We start from the raw sequence: 22120 nt of genomic DNA, 5'->3' as shown, positions 1-22120 counted from the left end.
TTTGAACAAACAACATACAATTCATAACCCAAAACAAAACAAAGTGGCCTAGCTAGATACAAAGCAAGATATTCAACAAGCTGGGATCCATATTTCACATGACTATATGTAGAAATTTGTTACATGGTAGGTCAATTCACCTATAAACATTAAAAAATAGAAGCCATAAATTATTAAATCTGATTTAGTAAATGTTGAAGTAATCCCCTCCCACCATGATTATAGTAAATATTAGAACATATCAAAATATTAGAGAAGAAGAAATAGAAAATAGAAAATAGAAAATATAGTACCAATTAGAGAAGAGAAAGGAATCATTTAATTAATTGCATACACTAATCTGATGAATTTAGTTGAGAGTGAAGGAAAATGAATAGAGTTTGAAGTTACTTTCAACAATCCATGTTAGAACAAAAAACAAATTGAATCTATGTAAGGACTTGTGTATTGAGGCAATAAGAAATATAAGAAGTTAACAACTAACATTATTTCTTGTTAACCAGAAGAGAAATTAAGAAACTTTTTTAGATTCATTCCCACTTATTTATACAAACACATCCAAAGATTGTTTCACATATCTTGAAGAAAAGTCTGCCCACATTTGCGCCTAATATCAGACACCAAATTTCTAGTGTTAAAACTTATCTTTTTAAAACTATCATGATAAAATAAAGATGTTGGTAAATTCAACAAAAACTACTTGATACAAATTTTATCATGCAATTCAACTAAAATATTTTAATACTTATCAGAAATATACTGTACTTAAAATATAAGAGACATCCATAGTAATGGATTTTAATATACTTATGAAAATAAAGACTAATGGAATTGTAAAATTACTCTTTACTCTAATGTTTATTTGGTTAATGAGGTTCACATGGAATATTTAACAACAAACCAATTGAAGACTTAAATTTACTTTCCATTCTATTCTTCACATCTCCAAATGGATGATGTTAGTAATCACTAGTTGAATTAATGACTAGTAACATAGTAGGACTTAATCCAATGACCTCTTGGTTGATTACGCCTTGAGTAATCAATATTTAAATAGACGATAAATTTTATGGATCAACAGACAAATAAGAATTAAAATACTCAATTATATAACATTAGACCTAAGCTAAGTGAAATAGACAAAGAAAAAAAAACATCTTCCTAGGAGCAACCTCCTTTTACAATATATCAAATCCACAAGATAATTTGACCCTTCAAATGAGTGTGCTTGATGTATATATATGAGAGAAATAGGGATAGAAAGAAATAATAATAATCCAACATAACTATAATCAAAGTTATCATAACTAGAAACATAACCAAAATGAGAATGAAACCACCTTGTGAACAAATTTTCAAACTAGTCTACTACAAAACACATAAAATATGCAAAAGTTTACACACACACACACACACACACATGTGTGTGTGGGTGAATGTATTAATAGCCTTTCAATTCAGAATCAACCATCTTGTTAGACCTAGCATAAATATTTCTAGGCTTTACTATATCACTACTTCAATACCTTTAAGCTTTAAGGATGCACTTATAACTGGATTTGAGGCCCCTTTGCATAATGGTCTAGTATTGACATAATTTTTTCCCAAAATTTTCCTTAGCTTGTGTGACCCACATATTAACTTTTACATAGAAGCCTATATCCATGACTTAAATTATTTCAACATGGAAAGTTAGTTCCATGTCTCCTAACTCTAGACATTTTTTTGCCTCAGGCATGTCACCACCACAATACCTCCTTTGATTAGATCTGTTTCCCAACAAAAATGAAACCATGGTGGCAGGAGAAGGCAACATGAATTCCATAATCCATTTACTTTCACCAATCGCACTATTACCTAAATGGAATTAGGAGTATAGAAGCATGGAAATTAGTAACATTCCTAAATAAACCAAGAAAATAACTATTAGAACATCTATATCTGGGAAGGAAGTTATAAGATTATTTAGATTTCTCTCTACAACTAGTCCATTCTCCTCTAGACCAATAAACATATATGTTGGAGAAAGGTGTGATCATCAAGGAAGTGTAATAAACTACAAAAATGCAAAAAACAAATCCTTGATATAAGAATGGATCAATAGAGACACCAACAAGGTTACTCCATAAATGAGAAAGAGAAAATTACTGGCTTTGAATCAAATAGTAGACCCATTTTTGACTATAAATATTGTATAGAGTCTTTGACCTAGTAATCAATATAATTCACCCATCACTCAATGGAAAATGAGCCTAGTATTAGTCATAAGAATCTTTCAGAAAGAGGAATACCTCCTAATAATACTCATTTCATGATGTTTGACCATAACATGATAAAAAAGATATAATTCCTTTCCTATAAAAAGAAATGGGTGGACTATATCTCATTGGTGTAAAAACAACTAAATTACTACAATTACGAATCATATTGTCTGCGCCAAAATGTTGACGATTTACCTATATATATTAATATTGAAATACCATATATCTACTATTCATGAAGGAATGTAGAAAAGTAAATTATCATGGTTATTTAGTGAAGATGGAACTGATACCATGTTCACTTATTGACTTTCTCTAATTATCTAAATAGAATTAGTTATTGCTGACATTAAAGACCATGTGATACATCCTCCTATTCCATTTGTGTATAGAGATGATGAGCATAGCCCTAGAAAATTTTGGATGGAAAAAATAAGGTTCAACAAACTTAGTCCTTAAGGTTGTAAATGTTGAATAGTGTATGGAAAGTGAAATTAACCTCTTAGAATTCACAAAAAAACAAGCTCAAGTAGCCAAGCAAAAAAAGGTTGTGTTTGCATTACAGTAGAAGTGGACGGACATAAAAGAACAAATCCTAGATATTAGGGTCATAAAAAAAAGCATTATGACCAGAGCAATTATATAGAAGAATATATAGGCTACTAGTTCACTCCATCAACCTATAATAAAATACAAATCCCACCTCCAAAGCCTATTTATACTACAAAATATCCCAGCATTTCAACTCTCAGTGACTCGAGCCCTATATCTTACTTCAACTATAAATCCCCCACAAAAATCATGATGGAACTGCATGCATGGGAAGGATGGGAAATAACCCAGAGGTATCCATCCAATAATAAGTTATCCTTTAGCGAGTTAGCTATAAGACTACCTTGGGGATTCATAGGTTACTTGGCACATTAGTTGACACACAAACCATGAAAGCATAGATATAATATCCTCAGAGAAGGTGCAGGGACATGAGACCACTACCCCTAATAAGCCTGTTAAAGGCCACTAATACATAATTTTATGTTGATATGAAATTAGATAAAGGCTAATATGATGATATATTTTTTCCCAAAGATTATGTGATCTCTCCTTAAGGCATGGATACAAATGCATGATGCAATAATTTGTATACAAATATGGGGACAGGGAAGATATTGTATTTAAAAGATAATCTGTTTCATCATGGCCAAATATTATCCTTGAACTTTTAAGGACGAGATTTGAAGAGCGAGGGAAATGTTTGAATATTACTCGCTTATAGGTCTACATCGAAATAGAGAAAACTTTGTTGGATGCATGTGCAAATTTCAAGGATTCTAAACAACTTAAGAAGCATTCAAAATTTATTGACCAACCTCTTTGTAATTAATTTAGATAAACTTATGATTATGTTTATTTTAATCCAAATCCAAAGCAAGCATCTATTTCTAATAATTGTTCATGCACTTCAGGGAAAGTAAAGAAAAAATAGTTCTCTAAATCTTTCCATCCTTTCAAGAAAAAAATTTCATTTAAGAAATGAACCAATCCAAAGAAAATGAGTAAATGATACATTTGTGGCAAGCTAGGCCACTAGGATAATAATTTCCCTAAAAAAAATTAAGGAAAAGGTATGGAACTATTAGAACTATTTTTGTTACAAATTGATCCAACATACTTTGACCTTTGTTTTGATTCTAATTCAAAATTTGTACGTAGTATTGAATATTCTAATTCTAACTTTTCTAATGAATGATCATCCTTGCACATTCCACCTCAATTTTTAATTTAGAATTCTTATGTATAAATACACTAACAATGTCTTCTTTTGATATTTATTATGAAATTATTGAAGTCCATAGATAATTAGCTAGCACAATTGTCTTGGATATTCATAGGAGAAGATATCTCTCTGATCAAATTCATTGTCTTTCTTCCCAATGCCCTTGTGAAACCATAGTGAGTTCCTTGTAATCTCTCTCATCAATTATCCCCCTCTCATTATTACTCCACCCTGAATAGACCATCCTTGCTTCTTCCAACCACCCTTTCATTCCTAAACACTCCTAATATTCCTCTAGAGAGTAGACCCAGTAGCATGACAATCAATATAATAGCAAAAGGAACTAAAGACAACACCAAATAATCCAACTGTAACAACATATAAAAGATAAAATATATACATTAATAAATCTTGCAAAAGAGCTTATTAAAGACAAAGAGATATTGCAAATTTTGTAGTTAGAGGAAGGGCATCATCAAATGAGGAATTCATACAAACACTTTCTAAAGTAGATACTGAAGTTGAATCTCAAGAGGAACCCAGGGAACAAAGTTAGTGTCTGATTCAATATGTTGTCCTATGCCAAGAAATAAAGGGCATCATAAATCGAGTAATTATTCCCATAAAAATTAGCCCCAAAGGATACAAAGCCTATAAATGACCAAATATAGATAAGGGCTATGGTTTCTTGTGTTAAGTCTAGAGAAATCCCATGCTACTATTGGGAACATGCACAAAGAAGGTTAAGGGATATAAATGGAGAAATCCTTTTTATTAATAAGTTCACTAAATATTTCCCAATATATGTTAATGTATTGCAATGCATTATAGATTTTATTGATAAAATATTAGTTTGAACATTCTCCTTGGTCAAGATTTTGTGTAAAACCACCTTCAATTCAATCCAGAAAAAATGAAGTCAACATGATCGTTGGATATATTCTCACTGAAGTTCCTAGAAAGAATGCTTACCAAATTAGGATTCTAGATATTGTTATATGAATTAATGAACTAGTGAATCAATTGATGAAATTATGAAAAAAAAGTGGCTAGAAATGTAGATCTACACGAAAACCGGGTGTTAGATCCAAATGTGTAGAAAATACAAGCTCAAGAAAGAATCCCACAAGAGAAGTTTCTACAAACTCAATATTTATCAAAGTCATTTTAGCAAAGAAAAGGGGAAGCAAGTTGTAGAAGAAACATCTTATCCAACAAGTGAGATCAACTGAGCCGATTAAAGGGAGTGTGGCAAAAGAACTTGAGTGTAATTTATGTTGGAATTTCTTTGTATAAATAATATAAAAATATCCAAAGCTGAGTATAATTTTAGAAATATGGTGAAATAATTATGATTCAGAACACAATTATAGGTATTTTTCTAAGAGTAGAGACTTTGTAATCCATCTATGAGAACATGAGCCATATATAGGCCAGACAATAACATAATGTTTAGATAATAACTAGGATTATGGTGATCCTCGTGAGATATATCACACCTCTAATTTGATGCCATTTTCATTGAAAGTGATCTATTTTAACATATATTAATCCTCCATTTTACCATATTATCATTCCTTTTACCATTTTATTTTTGATGTAAAGGTCACTTGAGAACTGCAAGGTAATTACAATGTTAGTTTAATAGATTTTTCATTGTTTTTGGTGAACTGGGGGGATTACATAGTTGCTTTGTTATTAATGATGGTTGATTAGTTAAGGTATTGTAGCTTCCATAAGGATCTTATAACCCACTGGTTATTTGGCATATTTGCGGGCTTTTAGAAGAGAAACTAAAACATGGGTTTTTCCCCTAGATGCCTTGAGATGCTTCCATGTTCATTGAAGTTATTATGGCATGGAAAGGGTAAGCACCAACCTCTATTTGAACACATGACCAAATTGTGCCAAGAATAGAGTGTCTAACTAACAAATCAAGGATTCTGTTGCCTCATTCAATCTCTTCATGGTCCATCCTTGTGGAGAAAATTACCAAACTATTCTTTCTTTGCTTATTGTGATATCTATTCAATGTAAACAATGCATGGAACATAGGATATCATTAGATTATATATATAGACACACACATCAATATCATCAAATTATCCATTCTTTACTTAACGTATTCAATGATATATAAATTATCTATATTGTCATCCATGGGGTCTTGGATAGACGGTGATCGGGTGCTCTGTTAAGGCACTCCTTGATGTGAAGTCACCGGTTCAATTGCTTACCCCGATTGGGGTGATATATTAGACATGATGAAAATGTAGTCTTGCCAAGCTTACAATTTTTTTTTTCTCTATTATCATGTGATAATATATATATATATATATATATATATATATATATATATATATATATATATATACATATACATATTTTTTGAAACTATATGATTTTGTAAAAAACATATTATTCATTGGTTTGGATTTAATTTAAATGTTTGTATGGCCAAAATTGATGAACCATACCTTTAGTATTAATGGCTCAATGGTTAGTCTCAAACTTTGAATGACTCTAAACTTTTTTGATTTTGTTTTATTTATTTAAAAATATTTTTAACATAAAATCAAAATAAATATTATTTTATTTTATTAAGGTAAATAGATAAAATTAGAAGATATTTTTATATTACTAACATCAATTTTACTTACACTAAATTAAATTGTAGCAGGATACCAATTCATTAATTTACAACTTGACTTTTACAATTTTATTCTTAAGTGTTACACAAACACACACACTTGCACATGTGTATATAAACACACACACACACACACACACGTGTATGTGCGTGTGTCTATATGTACATGCATATATAACTGTATGTGTCTCTATATGCGTGTGTATCTATGAGTACACACACATACATATGTATATGTATATGTTTGTGTGAGTACACACACACAAAAATACATATACAAACACACACATATGTATATATAAATACATACATATACATACACATACATAGATAAATATATACACATGTAGATACATCCACATACACATGTAGATACATACACACACACTTGTATATATGTGTGTGTATGTGTCTTATAAAGTGTGATTATATGACACTAAGATATATGAACAAAATTGTCAAAGTCAAGGTGTAATTGTCTCTTACTCCAATTTAAATTAAATTAATTTCGTGTATCATACATTTATATTCCTTATGTACTATAAGTAAATTTGATGCTATTAATATAAAAACCTCGATTTTATATTCATCTAAATAAAATAAATTAATATAAATTGCTATTTTACCTTATATGTGTGTACACACATATATATGTATATTTGTGTTTGTACACACAAATATATGTGTGTGTGCATACACAAGTGTATGTGTATGTTGTACACACACATATATGTATGTGTGTGTGTTTGTGCACACAGACATGTAAACACACATATGTGTGTGTACTTGTGTATATAAATAAACACACTCATCGATATATGTGTGCATACACACATATACTTGTGTGCATACACACATATACTTGTGTGTTTATATGTGTGTATGTGGGTACACACAAATTATATTATACATATATACATACAAAAATACATACACATGTTATTTTTATTATATTTTGATAATCAAAATAATTATTTTTTAAAGATATTTTAAAATACTACATTACTAAAATATACAAAATATTTTTATAAATTTCTAAGTTATATGATTTTGTAAAATACATATTATTTATTAGTTTGGATATAATTTCTATGTTTATATGGCCAAAATTGATAAACCCTTTAGTATTAATGTCTCAGTGGGAAGTGGCAAACTTTGAATGACTCTCGACTTTCTTGATATTCTATTATTTATTTGAAAATATTTTTAAATAAAATGGATTATATATATTGATTTATTTTATTTGAATGACTCTCGACTTTCTTGATATTCTATTATTTATTTGAAAATATTTTTAAATAAAATGGATTATATATATTGATTTATTTTATTTAGGTAAACAAATAAAACGAAGAGATATTTTTATATTAATAAAATTAATGTTACTTATAATAAATAATAATAGTTTAAATTAAATTGAAGTAGAAGACAATTTATTAATTTACATCTTGACTTCCACAATTTTATTCCTATCTTACATTCTCTTTCTTTCTCACAAACACGCACGAGTGTATGTATCTATATGTATATGTGAGTGTATGTTTTTTATATTGTGTTTGTGTGTATGTGTGAGAGCCCACACACATGTATTTGTGTGTGTATATATATACACAAACACTCACAAAAACATGTCTGTATGTGTTACACACACAAATACATTTATACTATACGTGCATTTATATTTATGTACATGTATGTGTGTGTATATATAATATAAAGTGAAAATATTTATTTAAAATATATAACTATGTGAATGTATGTGCGTGCACACATACACACACATATATATGCTTGTATACACACATATGTATATGTGTATACACATATATTAATATATATACATATACATAAAAAAATACATATATAGATATAGATACATTTATATCTATATATGTATCTATATTTAAATGTTTGTATATATATGTGCATACACACACACAAAGATATATATACTTGTGTTTATATATTTGCACACACACACAAACATATATACATATTTTGTGTGTGTGGACACATACACACACACATATATATTTGTGTCTATATTTATATAATAAATATAAATACATATACATATACACATGCACAAACACACATCTTTATGTGTGTATACACACATATACATATATATGTGTGTGTATGTGCATACATACAGACATATATTATATACATAAATGCATGTGTATGTAAATATATAGATATATAAACATACACATACATATACATACATAGATCCACAAAAAAAAAAATAAATAAATATATATATCTGTGTATGTATATATATATTTATCTATATTTGTATTTGTGTGTCTGTGTGTGCACATATAAATACATACACACAAATCTCTTTGTTGGAGTGTATATGAAAACACAAACGCATGCACATACACACATATATCTACCCACATCGATATATATATGTATTTGTGTGTTCATACATATCAATGCATATATATACACCTATTTTTGTATACATAAACACACATATGTAAACATATGTGTATATGTGTTTATACACACAAATATATGTGTGTGAGAGTGAGTACATGTATATATATCAACGCATATCTATGTGTGTTTTCACATGTGCATATTCTTAAACATAGATACATACATATATATCTGTGTGTGTGTGTGTGTGTGTTTGTGTGTGTATTTGTGTATACAAATATGTATACATATACACAATATAAATAAATGTATATGTATATATGTATTTGTAACACATATACACATGTATATTTATATATATGTATAAATGTATATATATGAATATGCATATATGTATGTGTGTATAAATATTGTGAGGACCATACCCAGACTGTATACATTTTTTTTTTTTTTTACAGCACATACAACCAAAAAGAAACGCATTGAGATTCAAATTTATTTAGCACACACATTCCTAACACTCATTTCAGGAACATACCATAACATTTTCATACCTTTAACTAAGATCAATAGTAATGAAATACATATGTACCGTTCACCAGAAGGCGAGACTCCGCTAGCTCTGCTGTTGCTGGTATTCCCTTGTAGCTGGTCACCTCCGCGAGTGAATGATGACGCACTTGATCTGAATGCGAAGACTCACCGGTTAACCTCCCAACCTACTCCTTGGGTACTCTTCTTCCCCGCGGACCCCCGAGCTGCAATGGGGTTGTACAATGGAGACAAGCACTAGTTGGTAGAGGAGAGCACACCTTGGCTCAAGAGTCCCCTCTCTAAATCCTCTATCTCACCAAAATCACTATAGCTTCGTAATCACTGCTCTCACAACATCTCATCTATCCAACCATAGGGTTCCCAAAAAGTCCCCTCTTCCATGGCTTGCCCCTTCTTTTATAGAAGTCCTCATAGGTGACACTTGTCAAGTCATGCATAATTAATTATTTTTATTTTTATTTTTTATAATTCAATAGCTTTATTATTCATCCACCCATGTGTCATTCTCACATCAAGGGTCTCCCAAAATTATTTACTTAAATTTTTATTTAAAGCTAATATTTTCCTCACCTCAACAAGATTCCTATTTCTTCTCCTAGTTGTCTCTTTATTCCCTCCTTTTATTCCTTAATTTGTGTTCATTACTTGAAGTCAATTAATGAGTCAAGATTTTATCCCCAATCTACTCCCTAATTTAACTCAGGTTATCTCCTAGATGGATATTCTTATGTTGGTTGTTGACACTTGGAGCTTCTCTACATTTCTCTAAATTTAATTTATTATTTTCATTTTAATTCACCTGCCCCTTTTCTTAATTAGGTTTAAATTAGTTTATGATTAATCTTTATCCTTACCATTATGTTTGTCTTTCCCCTTTTCCTAATTAAACCACGTAATCTTCCTAGTATTTTCCAAAATGGGAAGGGTAGAGTTTTTAAGGTACTCTATTTTAGTTCTTCCTGTGATCCTCCTTATTCCAAGTTTTATTTTTGATTTAATTATATTGGTTTCTAATCATCATTTACCCTTGATGTAAATTTACCTAGTTTTCATTCCTTGCTTATATTTATTTATTATTATTTCTTTTTAATGATTCCAAGGATGCCAAGTTTGGTTGTGCCCTTCAAGAACTTCCCTAGAAGTTCAAGGGTGCCACACCTAATAGTTTATTTGTGATGCCAAGGGTGCCAATTTGGTTGTGCCCTTCAAGAACTTCCCTAGAAGTTCCAAGGGTGCCACACCTAATAGTTTATTTGTGATGTCAGGGGTGCCAGTTTGGTTGTGCCCTTCAAGAACTTCCCTAGAAGTTCCAAGGGTGCCACACCTAATAGTTTATTTGTGATGCCAAGGGTGCCAAGTTGGTCGTGCCCTTCAAGAAATTCCCTTGAAGTTCCAAGGGTGCCACACCACTTGCCCTTCAAGCATCCAGTGATTACGAGGGGAAAGTATAGTGCAACGTCATAGACCACTGTCATCTCTTATGTTGCCTGCTATAGTGAGACTAATGGTGTCGGGGATCAAGGAATCCGCCTTGATGCGTGCCCCCGGTAAAGTCCTCATGAGCGAACCAACTTTGGAACCTGCCCTCATGGCATCGTGATCTTCAAGGCGAAGGTGTTTCAACCCTTCCAGCCCAAGTCACGACAGGAGTGCTAGTGGGTGAGATCAGGGACTCTGTCTCACCCCTCCCATGTAGATTCCATCCACTTGTACAACCCCATCACCCATATGTGAGTCATTTGGTCAAGCAACTAATCTGTGCCTGCAACCATTAATATATCATCAGAATATAGTTAAACATATATGGCAGATTCCAAGATCGACATAGACTTTCATAGATAAAGTAATATAAATTTTCATCAAACCAGGTGTCATTGACATGTCATACGCGAGTGCCTCTGATGGTTTCCTGCCATACTCAATAATCATCAATAACAAGGTTTCTCAATGTTAGTCAATTATCATAATAGCATCATTAACAATTCCTGGTCATTCACATCATTATCCATTGTAAGTTTGAACTAGAGGAAGTAGGTAACATAGGGGACACATCCCTCATGGCTATCATCAATAATCATCAATGGAAACATACACATTCATTAAGCTATCAACATCGTAACATCGTAGAAATATACCTATCCATAAAATTTATCCTCATTATGTTTTTAGTAGAGCACATACATATTCTTTACTAACTTGATCATAATTTCAAATAGAGACCAACTTAACTATTTAATATTGCAATCATCAGAATACTTATAGATAAGATACATAACCATTCATGCTACCATAATATCATTGGAAAGCATTCTTAAACATCACAACCATGAATATCTCAATCGCTAATAATAGTGTCATGGGTCCAGATCCTCAATCTGAGGTCCTCGAAGAATAGAGTGTCTAAGATAATGTCGTATTAGGGTCAGGAAACTAGAGTGGGCACTACATACACCCCCTCTTAACAATGGACTTCGTCCCGAAGTCCTTAGAACATACAGGAGGGATGGCGACACATAATCTTAGGAACCCTTCCTGAAACTCTTGCCAACCTTCTGGTGGGCAGGTTAAAATTTTCCCAAGGTATCTATAACACGAATTCCGTTATAACTGAAGGACTATATCTGGGGAACATTGCAACCCACTTTTTGTATAAATGTACAAAACATGCATTATAGATATTATTAAAATTAATAGTTACAGGAAGCGTCATTCATAAACTTTTCCAACAAAATCATCATAATCAAAATCACAACTATTTAAAGCAACAATTAATAACACCCACCTTCCTTCAAATGACAAATTGACTAATTTAGGAGAAATCTCTCTAGTTTTATTCCTTCAATCATGCAATTGAGATAGCAATAATTTTGTATTAACTCAAATTCATAGGGGATGCCTATGCCTTTTCCATAGGAGGAACTACCCACCTTAAGCTTGGACTTCAATATTTGTAATGGTCAATAATAATTGTGTTAATTATTGTTTGATATTTTCACCTATGACGTAATCCACCTTTGTTTACCATGTTCTAAATCTTCAATTTTGTTAGGAACTACAATTAGTACTTTGAAAATAACATATGCCACTGCTTGCTAGGGGGACATAACAATGCCTACTACCCTTCTTAGAGACTTGATTTACCTTCATGATCCATGTTCTAAAAGTTCAATGTTGTACAACTACCATTTGCACTTTAAAATAAGTGCATACCACTCCTTTCTAGTGGATACCTAAGAGTACACACTATCTAGAGATAAAAAGATGCTAACTACATAGAACGTAATCATCACTTGCAATGAATGAGTAGTCCAAACCTTCATCCCTTCAAACCCAGCTACCCTACTTCCTTTCGCTAGGGTAAGCGAGTGAGGCTATCTGGGGCCTATCTTCATTTAATCCTACTTAATCTAATGATATGTAATACAAGGCTTGTACCAATCATTAAAAAAAAATCCGAATTCATCCATAATTGAATCCTCAAAGATAAAAGAGATATCTAGACCAATTTGCATCTCAATAGAAGTTTAAATTTTGAGACAACATGCCAGAAGAAGAGAGCAGACTAGAATAAAGCTGCATTCCTTACCCAATATATATAAGATATTTCTAATCAGAAATTGAATATATTAGGAACGTAACCTACTTAACAGAACTTCAGATAGAATGGGTGGTCAGAGAATTCAGTCAAATCAGTAAGTTTACCTGGCATAAATGCAGGGCTGTGTCATCAGGAGCTTCTATTGTTAAACGAAGATCCCTTGAACAACCAAATCTGCAGTATTTCCTTTTGTTCATGGTGTATTTATTCCACATTTGGAACCTTGAACCATAACCATGTATCACTTTATTTATCCTCATTCAATAAAGTTAAACATACTACTCAGTACATACCAACAAAATATTTCATAAACATAACTTTTGCGTAGCCTTTCCATGTAACATCACTTCTTGTGTTTGATTAGTCACTGAAAGCAGATCAAAAATATTGATCATCGTTTTTTGTTCACCTCTAAGTGGAAATTTTTTTTTTTTGCATGGGAGTCTTTGTAATTTTCCAAAAGCTAGTTCCAAGGCTCATTATCATCAGGAAAACTGATATATATTTATTATTACTTCAAAAACAGCACCCATCACACAAAAGAAAATATGTACTAGAAGATGAATATTATAGGGCAACAACTGCTCATAGAAGATTTAAAATCTGTCCAGCAAGTTTAAAATTCAATCTGCAACATTCCACCTGATTTACAGGGCCATTGCATCCGACATTCAGCCTAGATATAACTCAGGTATCACCACATATTAATGACTCTGTAAAATTTAAATACAAAGCTAAAAGCCATTAATGAAATTACCTCTAAACACTATTTAATGAGGCACCAGTATTCCTGTTTGGGAGTATAACATCCCCTCTAAGACTCCCAATGATGTTCCATCCAAAATCTTCTCCAAACATTACTCAATATTTATCGAGAAGATTATTTTTAAATGGCAGCTAAAACATGTTCTGATTGATTAATCCAGGCTATCTGTCAATAGGTTCTCTATTTATCAATATCTAGCATTTAATAAAATTGTGGAAAGAGGAGATAGTTCTCACATACCAAAGCTAAAGAAACTACAAGAGTAATACCTTCAATCAAAAGAAACTTTACAGTTTATTGTATCATATTGGAGGGAAAGGCTAAAGAGAATACTTGGAGATTTTGTCAACACAGACCACAGACATCAACACTGAAATAAGAACAGAAGCAATACTTAGATAAAATAATCAATATACATCAAATATAAACATGCCTTACAAACTCTGGTTCTCACAATTCCTGCAAAGGGATAAAAGCTAAAGAAAACACACAGACAATAATGAGGCCATCTAGCTTCCTCTTGCAGCAGAATATCTGAAATGAAATGACAAGTCTTGATCTCTACATACAGTCTTCCTAAAAGCAAAATGAAGTTTTAATCTCTACATACAGTCTTCCAAAAAGCAAGACAAGTGTTGTATCTCCTCCCCATATAATGTGAGAAAAATAAGTGTCAAAAACCTTGCACAAAAACGAGCTGTGATTTTCAGTAAAAGAGAGAAGATGAGATAATTGAAATTCTATTAGTGTTCACGAGAAACCAAAATAGTGCAATGAGAATAGTCTTTTAAAAAAACAAGACAAGTGCTATATCTTCTCCCCTTATAATGTGAGAAAAGTAAAAGTCAAAAAGCTTGCACAAAAACTACCTATGATTTTCAGTAAAAGAGAGAAGATGAGATAAAGTGACCAAAAGAGATCAATGGGACTAAAAAGTACAAACAATTCACAATCATAATGTAGCAGTACCAAGGCAACTCCTAAGTGCCAAAAATAAACAAATGCAAATGAAAATGAAGTAGAAAGTAGGAAGGTGTAAAGCAAGAGAATAAACCATAGCAAAGAGAAAAGAACCACTCAGCACTAGAGGTAGAAATAAGATGTAGAGATGGAAGAACAACTATTGATGTCATCATCGATAGTTGTGAATGCCCCAATGCACAAAAGCTCTCCTCGCATCTGAGATCAAAGAGAAAGATGTAATATCGGAAGCTTGATCTGGACTAGAAAGCACTCTCACACTGGAATAAACTGGAATAAGTACTTCTCTGTGGCTTCATGTAAGTGGGTCATCTGCAAGATGGCCCACTCATTCAAGGCCTGTTAATTCGCACAAATGCCTTGAAGTGAGCAATGATTAAAATGGTTACTGTATAACGTTGACAAGTATTTAACATATAAAATAAGCCCACTGAGAAATAAGCTAATAAACTCTCATCAACGTGTCCCTTTCCCCATAAGAATAGAATAACTTGAAAGTTGAAAGGTTTTAGTTTGGCCAATTCAGTTTTTTGAAAGAAGGAAGAAAAAATAGGTCCAGCAGTGTAAAAACTCGTGACATATTTTCATGGGACACAACATCGACAGAAAACAAGCATTCCAAGGAAAACAGGAAAAGGACAAGAGGGAAATACCACTGGAAACAAACATTTTAACTAACATGAGAAACAAAATCCAATCATCCAAAGTACTACCTCTTCTTCAAATTTGGAACAGTACCCATTGGTAAACTTATTCCAGATTTTGTATTTTAAATACCACACTATAGCGATAACAGATATTCTGCTCTTGTATTCCCTTCCCTCATATCATGTTATAAATATTTGAGCTTCTGTAATGTCAACACTTTGGTTCGCTATGATTTTTTTATGAAGTAAACAAGCATACAAAACAGCACGGAATTCAAAACCCTTACATGTCTATAGATTGAGCTTGCTAGGTTAGACAGAAAATTTGAATCACTTGTAACTTACACATTAGAACAGTACTATTGAATGAATTGATGTAGAATGTCAGGCCCCACTTACATACAGCCTTGTCCATTCTTTTGCTGTAGAAGAAAAGGATTACTCAACGTGATTTAGAAATATTATTAATTAATCTATCAATTATTATACACATTAGTGAGAAAACTTTCCAGAGTATTAAAAGCCAATTTATGAACAAGCATAATCCTATTCAAGTATGCAGAAATTTGAGAGTAATGAGAACTTGATATCATAGACGAATTATTCATCGAAAATGTGTAATTTGTAACCAAAAGTGCGCACTATCACCTGTTTCCATAGCCTCAATTTCATTTGTCTTCCAGTGTTTTGCAACATTTTCAGAAAGAGGGTCATCTGGATTTGGTGCACTTAACAGTGCTTGTATACTCAATAAAACTGTTCGAATTTGCAATGCTGGACTCCACTTGTCCTTGAGAATATCAAGGCATATGCGTCCAAGCTTATCAATATTTGGGTGGTAAATCTTTGTCAAAAACGAATCTTTGGTGCTGCCATTAGATACTCAGGCAGAAATAACTCCAACTTGAAAACACCCCCTTCATATGGAGACTGAGATGGACCAAGAATCATCACATTAAAATACCGTAAATTGTCCTCAGATGGAGAAGCACTTATACCAAGTGCTGGTTCAGTAAGCAAGCATTGAGTTTCCTTTATGATTCTGCGAGGCAAATTACTGTTCGACATAGCTGCAGGGTAGAAGAAAGAAAGCCCTTCAAAAGAGAATTGATCTGAACCTTATCGTTCATTTGAAGCTTGATGGACCAAACCTCAGGCTCTATTTATGAAGAAACCCTCATTCTGTCACAGCAAGAGTGAAACCCAACGATAATAATTAAATGCATAAAATAATGGTAAAATGGTCCAGGAATTCCATATATCTAGATGAAGTGCAGATCTCGGGTTCTCATGAAGTTTCGAACGACTGTCACAGGAAAGGATCTCGGATACCACAGTGATGAATTTTTGGAAGTCTGTCCATGGTGCAGTATGTGGATACCTCTGTAATTTAAGTGGATGATCACAATATTTCGGATCTTTGAGATCTTAGTGATCTAGTACATCAGAAGATCTCAGATCACCCATGTTTCGATAAAAACTACAATCAAAGGTTACAAGATCACAATTCCTTTGGAGAAGGGAAATTGGATCCGTCTTGAATGTAGATAACTGATCAATAAAGCATCTCTATGATTCAATGCGAGAAAAAGCTGCCTAAGGAAAGCGGAGACAAGAAGGGAAAGAAGAGGCATAAGAAGAACGTTGAGACCTACAAGATCTATATTTTTAGGGTCTTGAAGCAGGTTCATCCTGATATCGGAATTTCCAGCAAGGCCATGGGAACCATGAACTCCTTCATTAATGATATTTTGAGAAATTGTCGAGCGAGGTATCGAAGCTCGTCCGCTACAACAAGAAGCCTGCTATTACCTCTCGGGAGATTCAGACCGTCGTAAGGCTTGCTCTTCCAGGGGAGCTCGCGAAGCACGCTGTTTCAAAGGGTACAAAGGTTGTTACCAAGTTTACCAGCACTTAAATTTGGTATTTTTCTGTGAATTGAATTTATTGGTGTCTTTTGACGCCACCTATTGTATTGAATTTCAAACAAGCTATTGACTCTCAGAGTTTGATGGATACATTTGGTGTTGCAGAAATCATATATGACAAGATTTGATAATTGTTTTTTTTTTCTAATGTCATTCACAGATCCAAGCACGGATTATCCTTAAACGATTGATGTAAACTGATTGAAAATTGATTATGTAGGACTCACCAAAGCACAAGTAGTATTAGGCATAAATACAACCAGCCAAGGAAGAAACCCAAGTGATGTGTACCTGATAGAATTCCTAATACTTCGAGGTGGAGATGAGTCAGCCTTGCAAAAGTACCACTGTGAAATAGTACCACTAATAATGTACACCTGCTTCTATCATCATTGTCAGAGACCATAACATTGTGATGATAGCTAATGCATAGTACGCCGGAACCCATCCATCCTCTTTCCATAAGCAACACTCCACACCAGTGCTTCCTCCACACGCATACCCAGATTCTTCAACTTTGGGATTAGGTATGATCCTGCCATTTAGGCGTGCAAACACCAAAAAGACTATGATGGGTATATAGTAGACAAAGAGACCAACTATTAAGCTAGGCAAAACCAACATCAGTCTCATGTTTCTCGCAAGGCCTTTCGAAGCTGTGCCTATGATTCTGATTGTGAGTTCTATACGGTGCCAGTTTATAATAATGATCCAGACAATTATCCCGCATAGTACAAAAATAAAAAGAAGAATGAAATTCCTCAGTGCTAGGCTTATTTCATCCCCGCAATCCTTACTCATAGTGCAAGCCACGAACCAGAGGACATTGATGAAAACAGGAATGAGAACAAAGAAGGGGAGACAGGAATACACTATCTATTTTGTGTAATGCCTAAGGAGCCAGAGAAGACCAAATAAGAAGGGGATACTCAGAATCAGTGTTATTACAAGTGTCCAAACCATGTCCTTCAAAAGATGCTTGCTGCTCCCAGGCACTACAAGATTTGGGTAATATTCCAATTTTATTACACGAATTGGGTGATAGCCCAAATGTTCATATGCTCCATCAAAACCTAATCCTTGATCCCTTATGTTAACACTAAGTGAAGATTTTGTACAAGTGCTGTAATTTGTATCATAGACATAAGAGGAAACATTTCCGTAATTTCTGTTGCGGTGGACAATTGAAAATATTCCAAACGCAAAGGTTGCCAATACCAAAATGACAAATACGATTAGAAAGGTTATGTTCTGGAAATACCTGCGACCACTGTTATATCTGATTGGATGGTAGTCTTCCTATTGAGAAGAAGATATTTCCATCTCTGTCAAGCCAGATTTATTCAGCAGAGGCTCTGAAGATTCAATATAAGAATCCAATGAACCTCATCCTCTGCATGTCTATGCGCTGTGCGTTTTTGTCTAAATGCCTGTATGTATATTTTGTGTATGCTGTTTTATGTGTTTTGAAAAGAAACCACAAGAAGAAATTAAAGAGCAATCGTAGCTGCCGTGAAGCAACGTGCGAGGGCAATTTTAAAAATTTCAAAACAGGGTTGTTCGAAAGGGTCTTTTAAAGAGAAGCCGATACATGCATGGGTCCATAGGCCTCAAGGGTTCAACATGGCTCTGATACCAAGTTTGAGGACCATACCCAGACTGTATACATTTTTTTTTTTTTTTTTTTTTTACAGCACATACAACCAAAAAGAAACGCATTGAGATTCAAATTTATTTAGCACACACATTCCTAACACTCATTTCAGGAACATACCATAACATTTTCATACCTTTAAATAAGATCAATAGTAATGAAATACATATGTACCGTTCACCAGAAGGCGAGAATCCGCTAGCTCTGCTGTTGCTGGTATTCCCTTGTAGCTGGTCACCTCTGCGAGTGAATGATGATGCACTTGATCTGAATGCGAAGACTCACGGTTAATACCAAGTGTGAGGACCATACCCAGACTGTATACTTTTTTTTTTTTTTTTACAGCACATACAACTAAAAAGAAACGCATTGAGATTCAAATTTATTTAGCACACACATTCCTAACACTCATTTCAGGAACATACCATAACATTTTCATACCTTTAACTAAGATCAATAGTAATGAAATACATATGTACCGTTCACCAGAAGGCGAGACTCCGCTAGCTCTGCTATTGCTGGTATTCCCTTGTAGCTGGTCACCTCCGCGAGTGAATGATGACGCACTTGATCTGAATGCGAAGACTCACCGGTTAACCTCCCAACCTACTCCTTGGGTACTCTTCTTCCCCGCGGACCCCCGAGCTGCAATGGGGTTGTACAATGGAGACAAGCACTAGCTGGTAGAGGAGAGCACACCTTGGCTCAAGAGTCCCCTCTCTAAATCCTCTACCTCACCAAACTCACTATAGCTTCGTAATCACTGCTCTCACAACATCTCATCCATCCAACCATAGGGTTCCCAAAAAGTCCCCTCTTCCATGGCTTGCCCCTTCTTTTATAGAAGTCCTCATAGGTGACACTTGTCATGTCATGCATAATTAATTATTTTTATTTTTATTTTTTATAATTCAATAGCTTGATTATTCACCCACCCATGTGTCATTCTCACATCAAGGGTCTCCCAAAATTATTTACTTAAATTTTTATTTAAAGCTAATATTTTCCTCACCTCAACAAGATTCCTATTTCTTCTCCTAGTTGTCTCTTTATTCCCTCCTTTTATTCCTTAATTTGTGTTCATTACTTGAAGTCAATTAATGAGTCAAGATTTTATCCCCAATCTACTCCCTAATTTAACTCAGGTTATCTCCTATATGGATATTCTTATGTTGGTTGTTGACACTTGGAGCTTCTCTACATTTCTCTAAATTTAATTTATTATTTTCATTTTAATTCACCTGCCCCTTTTCTTAATTAGGTTTAAATTAGTTTACGATTAATCTTTATCCTTACCATTATGTTTGTCTTTCCCCTTTTCCTAATTAAACCACATAATCTTCCTAGTATTTTCCAAAATTGGAAGGGTAGAGTTTTTAAGGTACTCTATTTTAATTCTTCCTATGAACCTCCTTATTCCAAGTTTTATTTTTGATTTAATTATATTGGTTTCTACTCATCATTTACCCTTGATGTAAATTTACCTAGTTTTCATTCCTTGCTTATATTTATTTATTATTATTTCTTTTTAATGATTCCAAGGATGCCAATTTTGGTTGTGCCCTTCAAGAACTTCCCTAGAAGTTCCAAGGGTGCCACACCTAATAGTTTATTTGTGATGCCAAGGGTGCCAGTTTGGTTGTGCCCTTCAAGAAATTCCCTAGAAGTTCCAAGGGTGCCACACCTAATAGTTTATTTGTGATGTCAGGGGTGCCAGTTTGGTTGTGCCCTTCAAGAACTTCCTTAGAAGTTCCAAGGGTGCCACACCTAATAGTTTATTTGTGATGCCAAGGGTGCCAAGTTGGTCGTGCCCTTCAAGAAATTCCCTTGAAGTTCCAAGGGTGCCACACCACTTGCCCTTCAAGCATCCAGTGATTACGAGGGGAAAGTATAGTGCAACGTCATAGACCACTGTCATCTCTTATGTTGCCTGCTATAGTGAGACTAATGGTGTCGGGGATCAAGGAATCTGCCTTGATGCGCGCCCCCCGGTAAAGTCCTCATGAGCGAACCAACTTTGGAACCTGCCCTCATGGCATCGTGATCTTCAAGGCGAAGGTGTTTCAACCCTTCCAGCCCAAGTCACGGCGGGAGTGCTAGTGGGTGAGATCAGGGACTCTGTCTCACCCCTCCCATGTAGATTCCATCCACTTGTACAACCCCATCACCCATATGTGAGTCATTCGGTCAAGCAACTAATCTGTGCCTGCAACCATTAATATATCATCAGAATATAGTTAAACATATATGGCAGATTCCAAGATCGACTTAGACTTTCACAGATAAAGTAATATAAATTTTCATCAAACCAGGTGTCATCGACATGTCATATGCGAGTGCCTCTGATGGTTTCCTGCCATACTCAATAATCATCAATAACAAGGTTTCTCAATGTTAGTCAATTATCATAATAGCATCATTAACAATTCCTGGTCATTCACATCATTGTCCATTGTAAGTTTGAACTAGAGGAAGTAGGTAACATAGGGGACACATCCCTCATGGCTATCATCAATAATCATCAATGGAAACATACATATTCATTAAGCTATCAACATCGTAACATCATAGAAATATACCTATCCATAAAATTTATCCTCATTATGTTTTTAGTAGAGCGCATACATATTCTTTACTACCCTCATCATAATTTCAAATAGAGACCAACTTAACTATTTAATATTGCAATCATCAGAATACTGATAGATAAGATACATAACCATTCATGCTACCATAATATCATTGGAAAGCATTCTTAAACATCACAACCATGAATATCTCAATCGCTAATAATAGTTTCATGGGTCCAGATCCTCAATCTGAGGTCCTCGAAGAATAGAGTGTCTAAGATAATTTCGTATTAGGGTCAGGAAACTAGAGTGGGCACTACAAATATATACATTTAAATAAAG

At 33.6% G+C, this 22120-nt stretch overlaps 2 pseudogenes; both read right to left on the bottom strand.

Annotated features, from left to right (window-relative positions):
• Positions 1-15763: 15763 nt before the first annotated feature.
• Positions 15764-16694, bottom strand: LOC149221768 (ubiquitin-conjugating enzyme E2 35-like; annotated as a pseudogene).
• Positions 16695-17313: 619 nt separating this feature from the next.
• LOC149221767 (uncharacterized) overlaps positions 17314-22120 on the bottom strand; it is a 47069-nt pseudogene continuing 42262 nt past the window's right edge.

This window comes from Pinus tabuliformis, chromosome Q (assembly GCF_031772625.1).
Source record: "Pinus tabuliformis cultivar Carrire ecotype Pingquan chromosome Q, CPIR1, whole genome shotgun sequence".
Classification (NCBI taxonomy): Eukaryota; Viridiplantae; Streptophyta; class Pinopsida; order Pinales; family Pinaceae; genus Pinus; species Pinus tabuliformis.
Note: the sequence above shows the minus strand (reverse complement) of the source record. Positions and strands in the feature narration are given on the sequence as shown.